The sequence below is a fragment of the Triticum dicoccoides genome, chromosome 6A (assembly GCF_002162155.2).
Source record: "Triticum dicoccoides isolate Atlit2015 ecotype Zavitan chromosome 6A, WEW_v2.0, whole genome shotgun sequence".
In the NCBI taxonomy this organism is placed as follows: domain Eukaryota; kingdom Viridiplantae; phylum Streptophyta; class Magnoliopsida; order Poales; family Poaceae; genus Triticum; species Triticum dicoccoides.
This window is the reverse complement of record NC_041390.1, coordinates 622,461,929-622,481,198: the sequence shown is the minus strand read 5'-3', so window position 1 is coordinate 622,481,198 and position 19,270 is coordinate 622,461,929. Positions and strand designations below refer to the sequence as shown.

Below are 19,270 nucleotides of genomic sequence, written 5' to 3'. Positions count from 1 at the left end.
ACGCATGCAGTAGCATGTACCATGGGTCCCAGCTCTGGTGGCAACGGTCGATGAGCTCCTAATGTACCTTGCCTCAACCCTCAGTTGCCGGCTGCAGCAGACAAACTCGCCTGTTGTAGCAAAAAAAATTGCCGGTTCCAGCAAAAACTGTTCGCCGTCATTAATCCCAGCAAAAAAATGGCTCGCCCTGATTCCAGCAAAATTACTCGCCGATTGTAGCTTACTGTTGTGCCGGTTGCAGCATCTCGGCTCGTGCTTGAACCGTCGCCTCCAAATGTTGCTACGTGTTGCAGTTGCAGCCGACTGAGGTGAGAAAGCTGCAATCACACGTGGCAGGTGCTGGGTCCGGGCAGCAAAAAACTGCAATCACAAGTCGTTGATGCTGGAACCGAATTGCAGGAAAGCTGTGACGGGAGGGGTGTTTTGTACCGACCGACGGGAAGTTTTGCTACAACCATCCAAGTGCAGCGTTGGTGTTCTTGTAGTTCCAGCTCATGACGACCGTGGTTGTCATCTAGCCCCGTAAAGCCAGCAGTAGGCTGTGCCGTGTCGCCGATCGGGTCAGTGATACGGTCAGCCTATCTGGCGGCACTTACTGCAGGAGGGGAGAGAGAGGCGAGGGTGGGGGTGCAGCGCTCTCCTGAGAAGAGTCCGGTGTGAGAGAGGAAGAAGGCGAGGTGGGTCAGGCTCATGGAGGGCCACCAAGTCAAGGAGCTCATGCCAAGCGGCAACCTCCGGCGGCCCAAATGGTCGCCGGAACGCGAGACGCCCTAAGTCAATAAGGGTCGACTCGACGGAGATCCTAGGTTCGACCGTTATGGAGAAGAGGTCAGAGAACCGGGCCGCGAAAGGGAGATCCCCGGCCCAGTGGTCGAACCAAAAAAGCGTGGCCGAACCGGTGCCAACCACGATGGATGTCCCAATGCGAAGGACCGGGAGGAGCTGAACAACAGACTGCCAAAACTGAGAGCCACCCGTCCTAACGCAGAAAGCGAGGGGCTGGTCACGCAGGTACTTGCGACGGATGATTTGCAGCCACAAGCCACCATCGCCGTTTGCAATGCGCCACAGCCAGCGAGTGAGGAGGGCCAGGTTCATGCGTTTGGAAGACATGATGCCGAGACCGCCCTGGTCACGGGGCTTGCAGATGTCCGGCCAGCGGACCATGTGGTATTTCTGCTTCCCGCCCTCGCCAGCCCAGAAGAACCTAGCTTGGACAGAGCCAATCTCGTGGTGTAGCGTTTCGGGGAGGCTGTAGAAGCTCATGATGAATAGGAGAAGAGTGGAGAGGGACGAGTTGATGAGGACCGTGCGGGCAGCCTTAGAGAGCCACCTGCCCTGCCATGGCTCAATGCGGTGTTGCAGCTTGTGGACCGCGGGACGGAGGTCGGCCACAGTAAGGCGCAAGTCACTAATGGGGATCCCCAGATAAGAAGTAGGGAAGGTCCCCAGCCGACAGTTCAGGCGGTTAGCAATACTCTGGCTCTCAGAGGGGGAGTAGCCCAAGACCATCACCTTGCTTTTAGCGAAGTTAATTTTGAGGCCCGACAAACGTTGGAAGCAGAGCAGGAGAAATTTGATGTTCGCGATCTCAGCCTCTGAGCCCTGCAACATAATGATGGTGTCATCGGCATATTGGAGGAGGGAGACACCCCCTCCACAAGGTGCGGGGTGATGCCGCGGATGTGACCTGCGGCCTTGGCTTTATCCAGGATAGAAGCCAAGGCATCAACCACCATGTTGAACAGGAATGGAGAGAAGGGGTCACCCTGTCTAACCCCACAAAAGGTGGGGAAGTATGGGCCGATCTCTCCATTAATGTTTACCGCGGTGTGGCCGGATGGCACCAACTGCATGACCCGGCGGACCCAACGATCATCGCTGCGGTTGTACCGCCCCCTTTGTTTATTTTCAGGGCTTGTTGAGCTGTGCCCTCAGCAGAACCCCTTGTACTTCGTGTTGTAATACTCTCTGTGTGTGGGTGAACCTTGTTGTACTGTATGGCTCTGGTGGTTTGCTTTATTTATAAAGCGGGACGAAAGCCTTTTTCAGTAAGAAGGCGAGGTGGAGGTGAATCTGAGAGGAGCGTGTGGACCGTGAAAAGGAAGAAGAGATCGGAATCATTTACCTTTCAATTAGGACAAGACCAACCGCAATTAAGTCAGACGGTGAAAAAAAGACGAAGAATGGTTCAAGAAAACTGAGTTTATCACACTGGTTCCATGCGAAAGAAATTGCAGAAGATACATATGTACGTGCTGACATGAATTTTGTTGTTGAATGCTTCTGTGTTTAACAGGGATGAACGGTGAACCACATAACCAGCACACGGAAGCTTGCTGTCATCGCTGATGTACACTCCACAGTCCAGCTGCTAGCAAGCTAGCATGGGAATGCAAAAGAGCACAGCCAGTACAATGAACATATTCAACTGTTCAGACCAATCCATCTCTGAAAACCTCGGCGAGTCCATCCAGGCCATCATTTCTGGCCAAATATTGAGGTGCGAATCCATCCTGCTTCTATTCCGCAAGCCCATCCTGAGTTTGTTGCTGCCTTCTCGCAAGCTGGGAATGAAATTATTTTTCTTGATTATAATTGCAGTTTCCGCTAAAGCACCATGGGTCTTGCCGTTCTCTTCCTCCTCGTGCTCTCGGCTGCAGCACCCGTGCTCTTTGGGGCGCAAACCATGGGCGACAATTCCACATCCAAACCATCGAATGTTTGGATCAACAACAACGCTTACTTCGACAGCTCCAGGTACAGCCGCGACATCATCATCGCAAATCCACAGACTCACTCCGGCGTTGCAGCTTACTTCGCCGCAGGGTTCTTTTGTGTCCCCTCCTTGTCCCTATGCGACGGGTTCCTCTTTGGGGTAACGTTAGCATTTATGATCCGCAGGTAGTCTGGTCTGCCAACCGGGATCGCCCTGTTAGGGAGAATGCCACCCTTGAGTTTACCTCGGATGGAAATTTGGTCCTATGTGATGCTGATGGTAACCATGTCTGGTCAAGCAACACATCAAACAGGTCTGTAGCCGGGATCATGATCACTGACATCGGTAATCTGGTGTTGTTTGACCACAAGAATGCCACCGTGTGGCAGTCATTCGATCATCCTACTGACACAATGGTTCCTGGACAGACACTTGTGGAAGGTATGAGGCTCACATCAAATACTTCTGCGACAAATACGACTGAGAATCAGTTCTATATCATGGTGCTCCCAAAAGGGTTATATGCTTATGTTGAATCCACACCACCACAAGTCTACTTTGAGTATACCACTGGCTATGAAAGTGAAGGAGAAGACTACATAGAAAATTATTCAAGAAATGTTACATTCACGAATGGAAACTTCACCCTTCGTTGGCTATTAGATGAAGAAGTATATAGTAGCAGTAATATTTCCCTGCCAACAGTTTACTCCCCACAATACATGAGATTAGATCTAGATGGACATCTAAGGCTGTATGATTGGTCTGGTTTCAGCTGGAATGTGGTTTCTGATGTACTGCAGGGAATAATGGATACTTGTGATTACCCAACTGCCTGCGGGGAGTATGGCTTATGCAACAAGGGGCAATGTACTTGTCCAGTTGATATTAATTCAAGTTCAAGCTACTTCAAATTGGTGGAAGAACGAAATCCAAATCGTGGTTGTTTCCCAATAACTCAAATCTCTTGCCAAGAAAAACGTCGGCATCGACTATTGACCCTTCCCTCCATTTCTTACTTTGATAAGAACTATACAGTTGTGAACGCAACAAGCGTCGACGACTGTAAGAAAGCCTGCTTGAATAATTGCTCTTGTAAGACTTAGGGTTTTGGGAAACTGCACGACACCCGTTAAGGGTGTGGCTATCTCATATATATAAGGGGTACACCAAGGTGTACGATACAATATACAAGACATATATAGAAGCTATATGTAAATACAGTCTAACACTCTCCCTCAATCTTAACTATGCCCTGAAGTACAAAGTATGTTAAGATTGCGCCTGCAGCCTACAAACTGAGGTTGTGGAAGAGGCTTCGTGAAAATGTCAGCAAGTTGATCTTTGGAGGAGATGAACTTGATGTGGAGTAGCTTCTGTGCAACACGTTCCCGTACAAAATGATAGTCAACTTCTATGTGCTTTGTCCGAGCATGAAACACTGGATTAGATGAGAGATATGTGGCTCCAATATTATCACACCAAAGGACAGGCGGCTGAGTTTGAGGAACTCCCAACTCTCTCAATAAGGACTGTACCCATATGATCTCAGCTGTAGCATTTGCAACGGCTTTATATTCTGCTTCAATGCTACTCCTGGACACTGTAGCTTGTTTGCGAGCAGCCCAGGCGATCAAGTTAGGACCAAAGAAGACAGCATGTCCCCCCGTGGATCGCCTGTCATCTGGATTACCAGCCCAGTCAGCATCTGAAAAAGCAGAAAGCGTAGGAGACGGTGCTGGCTGAAGGAGCAAACCATATGAGGCAGTAAAGCAAACATAACGAAGAATCCGCTTCACCGCTGTCCAATGAGAAGTCCGAGGAGCATGAAGAAATTGGCAGACACGATTGACTGCATATGAGAGATCTGGCCGAGTGATAGTTAAATACTGCAGGCCACCAACAACGCTACGATACTCAGTGGCGTCATCAGAGGTGAGAGGATCTCCATCAAACGCAGACAAACGATCAGTAGCAGACATAGGAGTCATGACATGTTTGCATTTAAGCATACCTGCCCGTCGCAACAAGTCCATCGAATACTTATGCTGTGTGAGTGTCAAGCCAGCAGAAGAACGTGAAACTTCCAGCCCAAGGAAGTAATGCAACGTTCCTAAATCCTTCACCGCAAAATCTCCACTCAAGGAAGATATCAGACGGTCAGCAGCAGCATCCGAGGAGCTAATGAGGATGATGTCATCAACATATACCAGAAGATACATCGTCACCTGAGGTCGATGCAGAAGGAAGAGCGAGGTGTCAGCAGTAGAGGGAACAAAACCAAGTGACCGAAGAACAGAGCCCAATCTGGCATGCCAAGCACGAGGAGCCTGCTTCAACCCATAGAGCGCCTTGACCAGGCGACACAGATGATGAGGACGAGCAGGATCAACAAAACCAGGGGGCTGACGCATGTAAACCTCCTCATCCAGAACACCATGAAGAAAGGCATTCTGAACATCCAGCTGACGAAGAAACCAACCCCGAGTAACAGCCAAGGACAACAGAAGTCGAATAGTTGTTGGTTTGATCACCGGACTGAACGTATCCTCATAGTCAAGACCATACCTTTGCTTGAACCCTTTCGCCACTAACCGTGCCTTATAGCGTTCAATAGAACCATCAGCATGCTTCTTAACCTTGAAGACCCACTTGGAATCAATGACATTGACACCAGAGACCGGAGGAACAAGCTGCCAAGTACCATTTGTCAACAATGCCTGATACTCTTGCTCCATAGCTTGACGCCAATGAGGAATCCCGAGAGCAACCTGGAAGTGACGCGGTTCAGCCGAAGGATCTTCCTTGACATGAGCAACACATGCCGCAAGCCAGGCGACCGTCCCATCTTTGCGTTGCTTGGGACACACAATACCGGATCGACTGCGAGTATGTGGTCGAAGAGGAACGGCCGCAGGTGGTGCAACCAGTGGCAACGGCCCCGGCGATGAAGAAGTATCCGACGCAGCCGGTGACAATGCAGCAGCGACAGGCGAGGACGAGGCCGACCCAGGCGAGGCCGACCCTGGCGACAGACTCGACTGGATGGGCGAGTCAGTCGGCTCAAGGCCAACCGAGGCGCGGCAGCCCAGCCCAGGCGAGCTCACCGGCGCAGGAGAGGCCAGCCCAGATGGGAGCACCAGCTCGGGGGAGGCCGGCCCCGATGGAATCACCGGCTCGGGGGAGGCCGACGCAGGGGAGACCAGCCCTGGCAAGGCCGGCCCAGGCGGAACCGACCCAGCCTCAGAAGAGGCCGGCACAGACAGAGCCGACGCTGAGGCGCCCAGTCCAGGCATGCATGGCGCATGCACAAGGCCATTCGCCACGTCGGGTGCAGTTGATGGCTCCGGCTCCTCCAGCAACTCCAGGCGAACTCCACGACCCGTTCCTGCAGCATGATTAGGCAACAACGCAGGAGAATATGCAATATCAACAAATTGAGCAGGCAGTGGAGAGGTGGATTGCAAGGAGGAGGCTGGAGGGGTGGGAGTTATGGACAAAGACGAGAACGGGAATACACTCTCGTCAAACACAACATCACGCGAGATGTAGACACGGTTGGATGGAATATGAAGACACTTGTACCCTTTGTGAAGAGAGCTATACCCAAGAAATACACAAGGTTTGGACCGAAACTCGAGCTTGTGCTTATTATAAGGACGAAGATGAGGCCAGCATGCACAACCAAAAACTTTGAGAAAAGTATAATCTGGAACCTCATTAAGCAATAGTTCAAGTGGTGTTTTCATCCCAAGGAGACGTGTAGGAAGCCTATTTATGAGAAAACAGGCAGTAGAAAAAGCATCACTCCAAAAACGAAAAGGTGCTGATGCATGAGCAAGTAAGGTGAGACCGGTTTCGACAATGTGACGATGCTTACGTTCAGCCGTGCCATTCTGCTGATGTGTATGAGGACAAGACACGCGATGCAAAATCCCAAGCTTATTAAAAAAGGAATTGAGGTTGTGATATTCACCCCCCCAATCTGACTGAACATGAATAATCTTATGCTTAAGAAGACGCTCAACATGAGCTTGAAATTGCAGGAACACATCAAACACATCGGATTTACGTTTGATAAGATAAAGCCAAGTGAACCGACTATAAGCATCAATAAAACTGACATAATAATTATGACCGCTCACAGAAGTTTGGGCATGCCCCCATACATCAGAATAAATAAGCTCAAGTGGAGTTTTGACGACACGACTCGAATCAGAAAACGAAAGCTGATGACTCTTGCCTTGTTGACAGGCATCACAGACTGTGGCAACATCTTTATTGGACACAACGGGAAGACTATGATGATGAAGAACACTACGAACTATGGGAGTGGCAGGATGGCCGAGCCGTGCATGACAATGAGTAGGCGACACACGGACACCAGTGAGTGCTCGAGGGGCAGAAGGCAGATCAAGTGCATATAATCCATCGCGTAGGCGACCTCTAAGCAGAACGTCCCTCGTGGCCCGATCCTTGATAAAAAAATAAAAAGGATGAAACTTAGTGAAAACATTGTTATCACGAGTAAGCTGAGGAACAGACAATAGGCTACGAGTAGCAGAAGGAACTCTAAGGACATTACGAAGATGGAGAGATTTCTGTTGATGAGTTAAAAGAGAGGCCTGACCAACATGTGATATGTGCATACCTGCTCCACTGGCGGTGTGAACCTGATCATTACCACGGTATGGCTCCTGAACGGAGAGTTTGCCCATCTCACCCGTCAAATGATTCGTAGCGCCTGTGTCCATATACCATGTTGGATCAATGGGGTATGATGTAGTGTGGCCTGCTTGACGAGCAGGCTCATGAGTGGCCAAGGCAGCTTGTTTCTCGTTGCCTTTGCCATTGTTGCCGACGCCGAGGAAGTCCTGCTTGAAGCGGCGATGACAGCGAGAACCAAGGAGGACACCGCCTCGGTGAGCGACGACTGGATCGCCGAAAGAATGGCCTGATCCTGAGCCACCCACGCATGGTATGCCGGGTGATGTGGTGGAGGACACGACAAGGAACCGTCGACGTAGCCCTCCAGATAGCGACTGCGGAGAAGTGGCAACACCTGTGCACGCCATGACAGATAATTGTCCGTCGTCAGCTTCACTGGGATCAGATGCGCGAAGTAGAACGGCGTGCTGGCCACGGCATGATCAGCAGGAGGAGGCGCCGTGTAGTAGGTCATGTGAGATGATCCACCAGATGCAGCCATTGCCGGAGGGTAGTAGCCGCCGTAGGGCAATGGCGGCGGCGGGGCCCTGTCCGGCCCAGCGTTCGCGGCGACAGGTGAGGGCGCGTAGGGCGCCGCTGCAACAGCGGCAGGGGATGCAGCCGCGGCGGGCGCGTAGGGCGGCGCCCCGTAGTGGCCCGTTGATGAAGTAGCGGCCCCGTAGGGGCCATAGGCCGCCGATCCGGCAGGGACGGGCGCCGCCCCGTAGGGGCCTGCGGGCGGGAGTGGAGCAGCCCCGTACGAGCCGTAGGCTGCCGATCCAGCGGGGACGGGCACCGCCCCGTAGGGGCCTGCGGGCGGGAGTGGAGCAGCCCCGTGGGGGGCGTAGGTGGCCGATCCCATCCACGGACCGGTGTACGAAGGATCCCCCAGGGTCGGCGGAGGCGCGGCCGGTGACGACAGCGGTGGCTGATCCGAGGAGGCGCCTACCATCGAAGATTGGCCGGTGTAGACCGAAACCAGGGGACGCGAGGAGAGGAACGGCGACGCAGGCGCCGTGACAGAAGCCGGCGCGACGGCGGCGACGGAGTTGGGCGCGATCGCGGCGGCGGAGGCGGCGGCGGCAGCAGCAGCGGAAGACATAGGATCGGTTAGGGTTGATACCATGTAAGACTTAGGGTTTTGGGAAACTGCACGACACCCGTTAAGGGTGTGGCTATCTCATATATATAAGGGGTACACCAAGGTGTACGATACAATATACAAGACATATACAGAAGCTATATGTAAATACAGTCTAACAGCTCTTGCATGGCAGTTATGTTCAGAGATAGCAAATATATATATGGATGACAAAGGTCTTCTCCTTACAATCAATGCAGCCTGGTTCCGACTCCACTGCCTACCTCAAGGTGCAGATTGATGAAAACAAAAAAAAGTCGATTTTAGGTGCTACACTTGGATCTGTTATTGCTGTTGTATTGCTTGCCATTATTGCTGGTCTTTATCTGAAGTGGAGGAAGAAAAACGGAGATAAAGATGAATTTGATTTTGATCAATTACCTGGAATGCCGATGAGGTATTAGTTTGAAAGGTTGAGCGAATGCACTGAAGGCTTCATTAACAAGCTCGGAGAAGGTGGGTTTGGGTCGGTTTTTGAAGGAAAATTAGGTGAAGAAAGTGTTGCAGTGAAACGTTTGGAAGGTACTAGGCAAGGAAAGAAAGAATTCTTGGCAGAGGTTGAGACTATTGGTAGCATTGAACACATTAATCTTGTTAGTTTGATTGGGTTTTGTGCAGAGAAGTCTGAGAGGCTTCTGGTATATGAATATATGTCAAGAGGGTCGCTAGATAGGTGGATCTATTACCGTCATAACAACAGTCCTCTTGATTGGTGCACCCGTTCTAGGATCATATTGGATATTGCCAAGGGCCTGTGTTATCTCCATGAGCAGTGCAAGCGGAAAATTGCTCATCTAGACATCAAACCACAAAATATTCTCTTGGATGACAACTTCAATGCCAAAGTGGCTGATTTTGGACTATGTAAGTTAATAAATAGGGATCAAAGCAAGGTAGTTACCGTGATGAGAGGAACACCTGGATATCTGGCCCCTGAATGGTTGACATCGCGGATCACAAAAAAAGTTGATGTCTACAGCTTCGGAGTTGTTGTCATGGAAATAGTAAGTGGAAGAAAAAATATAGACCATTCTCAGCCGGAGGAGGAAGTTCAACTTATAAATGTACTGCGGGAAAAAGCTCAAAATGACCAATTTGTTGATCTGGTTGACAAGCATAGTGATGATATGGTTTCACATCAGGAAGAAGTGATTCAAATGATGAAGCTTGCAATATGGTGCCTGCAAAATGACAGCATTCAAAGGCTTTCAATGTCAGTAGTGATCAAGGTATTGGAAGGTTCTATGAGTGTAGAAACTACCGATGCAAATTCAGTCATGCCTGTTCAACATAATGCTCTATAGACATTGGATGTCATTGATAACGAGATCACATCATTAGGAGAATGATGTGATGGACAAGACGCAATCCTAAACATAGCATAAAGATCGTATAGTTCGTTTGCTAGAGTTTTTCCAATGTCAAGTATCTTTTCCTTAGACCATGAGATCGTGTAACTCCCGGATACCGTAGGAGTGCTTTGGGTATACCAAACATCACAACGTAACTGGGTGACTATAAAGGTAGACTACGGGTATCTCCGAAAGTGTCTGTTGGGTTGATACGGATCAAGACTGGGATTTGTCACTTCGTATGACGGAGAGGTATCACTGGGCCCACTCGGTAATACATCATCATAATGAGCTCAAAGTGACCAAGTGCCTGGTCACGGGATCATGCATTACGGTACGAGTAAAGTGACTTGCCGGTAACGATATTGAACGAGGTATTGGGATACCGACGATCGAATCTCGGGCAACTAACATACCAATTGACAAAGGGAATTGTATACAGGGTTGCTTGAATCCTTGACATCATGGTTCATCCGATGAGATCATCGAGGAGCATGTGGGAGCCAACATGGGTATCCAGATCCCGCTGTTGGTTATTGACCGGAGAGTCATCTCGGTCATGTCTACATGTCTCCCGAACCCGTAGGGTCTACACACTTAAGGTTCGGTGACGCTAGGGTTGTAGGGATATGTATATGCAGTAACGCGAATGTTTGTTCGGAGTCCCGAATGAGATCCCGGACGTCACGAGGAGTTCTGGAATGGTCCGGAGGTAAAGAATTATATATAGGAAGTGCTGTTTCGGCCATCGGGACAAGTTTCGGGGTCACCGGTATTATACCGGGACCGCCGGAAGGGTCCCGGGGGTCCACCGGGTGGGGCCACCTGCCCTGGGGGCCACATGGGTTGTAGGGGGTGCGCCTTGGCCTACATGGGCCAAGGGCACCAGCCCCAAGAGGCCCATGCGCCTAGGGTTGCAAGAAGGGAAGAGTCCCACAAGGGGAAGGCACCCCCTAGGTGCCTTGGGGGGGAGGGAATCCTCCCTTGGCCGCCGCCCCCCTAGGAGATTGGATCTCCTAGGGCCGGCGCCCCCCCCTTTGGGCTCCCTATATATAGTGGGGGAAGGAGGGCCTTTCAACCACGCCTTTGGTGCCTCCCTCTCCCTCTCCAATACCTCCTCCTCCTCCACAGAGCTTAGCGAAGCCCTGCCGGAGTACTGCAGCTCCATCACCACCACGCCGTCGTGCTGCTGCTGGAGCCATCTTCCTCAACCTCTCCTCTCCCCTTGCTGGAGCAAGAAGGAGGAGACGTTACGCTGACCGTACGTGTGTTGAACGCGGAGGTGCCGTCCGTTCGGTGCTAGGATCTCCGGTGATTTGGATCACGTCGTGTACGACTACCTCATCCCCGTTCTTTGAACACTTCCGCTCGCGATCTACAAAGGTATGTAGATGCATCCTATTACTCGTTGCTAGATGAACTCATAGATGGATCTTGGTGAAACCGTAGGAAAATTTTTGTTTTCTGCACCGTTCCCCAACAGTGGCATCATGAGCTAGGTCTATGCGTAGTTCTTCTTGCGCGAGTAGAACACAATTTGTTGTGGGCGTAGATGTTGTCAAGTTTCTTGCCGCTACTAGTTTTATCTTGCTTCAACGGTATTGTGGGATGAAGCGGCCCGGACCAACCTTACACGTACGCTTACGTGAGACCGGTTCCACCGACTGACATGCACTAGTTGCATAAGGTGGCTGGCGGGTGTCTGTCTCTCCTACTTTAGTTGGAGCGGATTCGATGAAAAGGGTCCTTATGAAGGGTAAATAGAAGTTGACAAATCACGTTGTGGTTTTCACGTAGGTAAGAAAACGTTCTTGCTATAACCCTATTTGAGCCACGTAAAACTTGCAACAACAATTAGAGGACGTCTAACTTGTTTTTGCAGCAAGTGCTTTGTGATGTGATATGGCCAAAATTGTGATGAATGATGAATGATACATATGTGATGTATGAGATGTTCGTGCTATTGTAATAGGAATCACGACTTGCATGTCGATGAGTATGACAACCGGCAGGAGCCATAGGAGTTGTCTTTATTTTTATATGACCTGCGTGTCATTGAGAAACGCCATGTAAATTACTTTACTTTATTGCTAAGCGCGTTAGCCATAGTAGTAGAAATAATAGTTGGCGAGCAATTTCATGGAGACACGATGATGGAGATCATGATGATGGAGATCATGATGATGGAGATCATGGTGTCATGCCGGTGACAAGATGATCATGGAGCCCCAAGATGAAGATCAAAGGAGCTATGTGATATTGGCCATATCATGTCACTATTATTATTTGATTGCATGTGATGTTTATCATGTTTTTGCGTCTTGTTTACTTAGAACGACGGTAGTAAATAAGATGATCCCTCATAATAATTTCAAGAAAGTGTTCCCCCTAACTGTGCACCGTTGCGACAGTTCGTTCGTTTCTAAGCACCACGTGATGATCGGGTGTGATAGATTCCAACGTTCACATACAACGGGTGTAAGACAGATTTACACATGCAAACACTTAGGTTGACTTGACGAGCCTAGCATGTACAGACATGGCCTCGGAATACAGAAGACCAAAAGGTCGAGCATGAGTCGTATAGAAGATACGATCAACATGAAGATGTTCACCGAGGTTGACTAGTCCGTCTCACGTGATGATCGGACACGGCCTAGTTGACTCGGATCGTGTTATACTTAGATGACTAGAAGAGGGATGTCTATCTAAGTGGGAGTTCATTGAATAATTTGATTAGATGAACTTAATTATCATGAACTTAGTCTAAAATATTTACAATATGTCTTGTAGATCAAATGGCCAACGTAGTCCTCAACTTCAACACGTTCCTTGAGAAAACCAAGCTGAAAGACGATGGCATCAACTATACGGACTGGGTCCGGAACCTGAGGATCATCCTCATAGCTGCCAAGAAAGATTATGTCCTACAAGCACCGCTAGGTGAAGCTCCCGTCCCACAGAACCAAGACGTTATGAACTCTTGGCAGACACGTGTTGATGATTACTCCCTCGTTCAGCGCGGCATGCTTTACAGCTTAGAGCCGGGGCTCCAAAAGCGTTTTGAGAGACATGGAGCATATGAGATGTTTGAAGAGCTGAAAATGGTTTTTCAAGCTCATGCCCGGATCGAGAGATATGAAGTCTCCGACAAATTCTTCAGCTGTAAGATGGAGGAAAATAGTTCTGTAAGCGAGCACATACTCACTATGTCTGGGTTACATAACCGCTTGACTCAGCTGGGAGTTAATCTCCCGGATGACGCGGTCATTGACAGAATCCTCCAGTCGCTTCCACCAAGCTACAAGAGCTTTGTGATGAACTTCAATATGCATAGGATGGAAAAGACCATTCCTGAGGTATTTGCAATGCTGAAATCAGCAGAGGTAGAAGTCAAGAAGGAACATCAAGTGTTGATGGTCAATAAAACCACTAAGTTCAAGAAGGGTAAGGGTAAAAAGAACTTCAAGAAGGACGGCAAGGGAGTTGCCGCGCCCGGTAAGCAAGCTGCCGGGAAGAAGCCAAAGAATGGACCCAAGCCCGAGACTGAGTGCTTTTATTACAAGGGAAGTGGTCACTGGAAGCGGAACTGCCCCAAATACTTAGCAGACAAGAAGGCCGGCAAAACAAAAGGAGCTGCGGAATAAGCGGAAACTGGTAAAGGACGAGGTGACGATGCGCGTCGGGAATGGTTCCAAGGTCAATGTGATCGCCGTCGGCACACTATCTCTACATTTACCTACGGGATTAGTTTTAAACCTCAATAATTGTTATTTAGTGCCAGCTTTGAGCATGAACATTGTATCGGGATCTCGTTTAATTCGAGATGGCTACTCATTTAAATCCGAGAATAATGGTTGTTCTATTTATATGAGAGATATGTTTTATGGTCATGCTCCGATGGTGAATGGTTTATTCTTTCTCGAGCGTAATACTACACATGTTCATAGTGTGAAAACCAAAAGATGTAAGGTTGATAATGATAGTCTCACATACTTGTGGCACTGCAGCCTTGGTCACATAGGTGTCAAACGCATGAAGAAGCTCCATGCAGATGGACTTTTAGAGTCTCTTGATTATGAATCATTTGACATGTGCGAACCACGCCTCATGGGTAAAATGACCAAGACTCCGTTCTCAGGAACAATGGAGCGAGCAACCAACTTATTGGAAATCATACATACGGATGTGTGCGGTCCAATGAGTGTTGAGGCTCGCGGTGGCTATCGTTATGTTCTCACCCTCACTGATGACTTGAGTAGATATGGGTATGTCTACTTAATGAAACACAAGTCTGAGACCTTTGAAAATTTCAAGAAATTTCAGAGTGAGGTTGAGAATCAACGTGACAGAAAAATCAAGTTTTTGCGATCAGATCGTGGAGGAGAATACTTCAGTCATGAATTTGGCACACACTTAAGAAAATGTGGAATAGTTTCACAACTCACGCCGCCTGGAACACCTCAGCGTAATGGTGTGTCCGAACATCGTAATTGCACTCTATTAGATATGGTGCGATCTATGATGTCTCTTACCGATTTACCGCTATCTTTTTGGGGCTATGCTTTAGAGACTGCCGCATTCACTTTAAATAGGGCTCCGTCGAAATCCGTTGAGACGACACCATATGAATTATGGTTTGGAAAGAAACCTAAGTTGTCGTTTCTAAAAGTTTGGGGATGCGATGCTTATGTCAAGAAACTTCAACCTGAAAAGCTCGAACCCAAGTCGGAAAAATGCGTCTTCATAGGATACCCTAAAGAAACTATTGGGTATACCTTCTACCTCAGATCCGAAGGCAAGATCTTTGTTGCTAAGAATGGATCCTTTCTAGAGAAAGAGTTTCTCTCGAAAGAAGTAAGTGGGAGGAAAGTGGAACTTGATGAAGTATTACCTCTTGAACCGGCAAATGGCGCAACTCAAGAAAATGTTCCTGAGGTGCCTGCACCGACTAGAGAGGAAGTTGATGATGATGATCAAGATACTTCTGATCAAGCTCCTACTGAAATTCGAAGGTCCACAAGGACACGTTCCGCACCAGAGTGGTACGGCAACCCTGTCTTGGAAATCATGTTGTTAGACAACGGTGAACCTTCGAACTATGAAGAAGCGATGGCAGGCCCGGATTCTGACAAATGGCTGGAAGCCATGAAATCCGAGATAGGATCCATGTATGAAAACGAAGTATGGACTTTGAATGACTTGCCCGATGATCGGCGAGCCATAGAAAACAAATGGATCTTTAAGAAGACAGACGCAGATGGTAATGTGACCATCTATAAAGCTCGGCTTGTCGCTAAGGGTTATCGACAAGTTCAAGGGGTTGACTACGATGAGACTTCCTCACCGGTAGCGAAGCTGAAGTCCGTCCGAATCATGTTAGCAGTAGCCGCATTCTATGATTATGAGATATGGCAAATGGACGTCAAAACGGCATTCCTTAATGGTTTCTTTAAGGAAGAATTGTATATGATGCAGCCGGAAGGTTTTGACGATCCTAAGAATGCTGACAAGGTGTGCAAGCTCCAACGCTCGATTTATGGGCTGGTGCAAGCATCTCGGAGTTGGAACATTCGCTTTGATGAGATGATCAAAGCGTTTGGGTTTACGCAGACTTATGGAGAAGCCTGTGTTTACAAGAAAGTGAGTGGGAGCTCTGTAGCATTTCTCATATTATATGTAGATGACATACTTTTGATGGGAAATGATATAGAACTCTTGGACAGCATTAAGGCCTACTTGAATAAAAGTTTTTCAATGAAGGACCTTGGTGAAGCTGCTTATATATTAGGCATCAAGATCTATAGAGATAGATCAAGACGCCTCATAGGTCTTTCACAAAGCACATACCTTGATAAGATATTGAAGAAGTTCAATATGGATCAATCTAAGAAGGGGTTCTTGCCTGTGTTACAAGGTATGAAACTGAGCTCAGCTCAATGTCCGACCACGGCAGAAGATATAAAAGAGATGAGTGTCATCCCCTATGCCTCAGCCATAGGTTCTATTATGTATGCCATGCTGTGTACCAGACCTTATGTAAACCTTGCCGTAAGTTTGGTAGGAAGCTGGATACGTGTATATTTTGAATGGTGGGGCAGTAAGCTGGTGCAGTTGCAAGCAAAGCATCGTGGCGGGATCTACATGTGAAGCGGAGTACATGGCAGCCTCGGAGGCAGCACATGAAGCAATTTGGGTGAAGGAGTTCATCACCGACCTAGGAGTCATACCCAATGCGTCGGGTCCAATCAAACTCTTTTGTGACAACACTGGAGCTATTGCACTTGCCAAGGAGCCCAGGTTTCACAAGAAGACAAGGCACATCAAGCGTCACTTCAACTCCATTCGTGAAAATGTTCAAGATGGAGACATAGAGATTTCTAAGGTGCATACGGACCTGAATGTAGCAGATCCGTTGAGTAAACCACTCCCTAGGGCAAAACATGATCAACACCAGAATTCCATGGGTGTCCGATTCATCACAATGTAACTAGATTATTGACTCTAGTGCAAGTGGGAGACTGTTGGAAATATGCCCTAGAGGCAATAATAGAAGCATTATTACTATATTTCCTTGTTCATGATAATTGTCTTTATTCATGCTATAATTGTGTTATCCGGAAATCGTAATACATGTGTGAATAACAGACACCAACATGTCCCTAGTAAGCCTCTAGTTGACTAGCTCGTTGATCGACAGATAGTCATGGTTTCCTAACTATAGACATTGGATGTCATTGATAACGAGATCACATCATTAGGAGAATGATGTGATGGACAAGACCCAATCCTAAACATAGCATAAAGATCGTATAGTTCGTTTGCTAGAGTTTTTCCAATGTCAAGTATCTTTTCCTTAGACCATGAGATCATGTAACTCCCGGATACCGTAGGAGTGCTTTGGGTATACCAAACGTCACAACGTAACTGGGTGACTATAAAGGTAGACTACGGGTATCTCCGAAAGTGTCTGTTGGGTTGACACGGATCAAGACTGGGATTTGTCACTTCGTATGACGGAGAGGTATCACTGGGCCCACTCGGTAATACATCATCATAATGAGCTCAAAGTGACCAAGTGTCTGGTCACGGGATAATGCATTACGATACGAGTAAAGTGACTTGCCGGTAACGATATTGAACGAGGTATTGGGACACCGACGATCGAATCTCGGGCAAGTAACATACCGATTGACAAAGGGAATTGTATACAGGGTTGCTTGAATCCTCGACATCGTGGTTCATACGATGAGATCATCGAGGAGCATGTGGGAGCCAACATGGGTATCCAGATCCCGCTGTTGGTTATTGACCGGAGAGTCGTCTCGGTCATGTCTACATGTCTCCCGAACCCGTAGGGTCTACACACTTAAGGTTCGGTGACGCTAGGGTTGTAGGGATATGTATATGCAGTAACCCGAATGTTGTTCGGAGTCCCGGATGAGATCCCGGACGTCACGAGGAGTTCCGGAATGGTCCGGAGGTAAAGAATTATATATAGGAAGTGCTGTTTCGGCCAACGGGACAAGTTTCGGGGTCACCGGTATTGTACCGGGACCACCGAAAGGGTCCCGGGGGTCCACCGGGTGGGGCCACCTGCCCCGGGGGCCACATGGGCTGTAGGGGGTGCGCCTTGGCCTACATGGGCCAAGGGCACCAGCCCCAAGAGGCCCATGCGCCTAGGGTTGCAAGAAGGGAAGAGTCCCACAAGGGGAAGGCACCCCCTAGGTGCCTTGGGGGGGAGGGAATCCTCCCTTGGCCGCCGCCCCCCTAGGAGATTGGATCTCCTAGGGCCGGCGCCCCCCCCCTTTGGGCTCCCTATATATATTGGGGGAAGGAGGGCCTTTCAACCACGCCTTTGGTGCCTCCCTCTTCCTCTCCAATACCTCCTCCTCCTCCATAGAGCTTAGCGAAGCCCTGCCGGAGTACTGCAGCTCCATCACCACCACGCCGTCGTGCTGCTGCTGGAGCCATCTTCCTCAACCTCTCCTCTCCCCTTGCTGGATCAAGAAGGAGGAGACGTTACGCTGACCGTACGTGTGTTGAACGCGGAGGTGCCGTCCGTTCGGCGCTAGGATCTCCAGTGATTTGGATCACGTCGTGTACGACTACCTCATCCCCGTTCTTTGAACGCTTCCGCTCGCGATCTATAAAGGTATGTAGATGCATCCGATTACTCGTTGCTAGATGAACTCATAGATGGATCTTGGTGAAACCGTGGGAAAATTTTTGTTTTCTGCACCGTTCTCCAACAACATCTGTATTATCTGGCCCAAGGTGAAATGAGTGGTTATGAGTAGAAATTATTCATCTTACGCACTCTAGCTTTTGTATCCTATTATATTTATACTTTGGAATTACGTTTGATATGGCACAAGAATAAACTTTTCAAGCCAATACAATGTTTGATTGTTCAATGAAGTTGTACCTCATAGTCTTATAGCTTTAAAGCTGGAAACTGGTTCTCCATGAAGAACTCCACGACAGCTTGTTCCTCACTTGGCCTGCCTAGGGGTAGGGGGTGCAGGCGCAAGTTATGCTCTACTAATTCAAACAGAAAAAAATATAACGGATTAGGATTCAGGACAAATGCAAGTATAAACTACTTACATGTCAGGAAAAAAACATCGAACCTTACTCACGCAAGCAATCCCCATATGATGTGATGGGGCAGTACGACATGTAGTGCATGAAATAACAGAGAGTAGAGTTTGATAACTCTGATGGACTGAGTCAACAAGCTCCACAATTTTTCTCATGGTGCAAGGGAGCGTTTGCTCGAGACCAATAAGGTGATAATGAAGGTGATCCAAGAACCTGGCCAGTATCTAGGAAGTTGAGAACCCCTAACCTTGTCGTACTTATGAAGAATGATAAATACACACACTGAACTAAACTTCATTAACAGCGAGCAGAATAGTAAACTCTCCTTCACAAGGCACAATATAAATCGTGATGTATTGCACTGCCTCCTCTGTTTTCCCTTACCAGTTTTGTCAAATTTGACAACATGCAATTTTTCATCTGTGCTGTCAGGCGCAACAACATTATCTCCCTTCATTCATAAGAATGGCTACAGAACATGAAAGGAATGGTATATCCTACAAAATGGAGTCTGAATTAAACAAATGCGCCCAAGATGCTTTAATATTTAAGGCGTATCTGAAAAATGTTCAGCCTGTGTTTGGAAAATGTTTAATATATATTTTAAAAAATTGACATGTAACTGAAAGAAGAAATAAAATAAGAAAACAAAAAATGAACAGAAAAAAGAAAAATAAATAAAATATTCCAACCTGATTTTAGTGAGCAAATTAAGATAGCAGCACTCTTCATATCTTGGTAGCATAA

At 48.2% G+C, this 19,270-nt stretch overlaps 1 pseudogene; it reads left to right on the top strand.

Annotated features, from left to right (window-relative positions):
- Positions 1–1,509: 1,509 nt before the first annotated feature.
- Positions 1,510–9,871, top strand: LOC119316157 (annotated as a pseudogene).
- Positions 9,872–19,270: the final 9,399 nt, after the last annotated feature.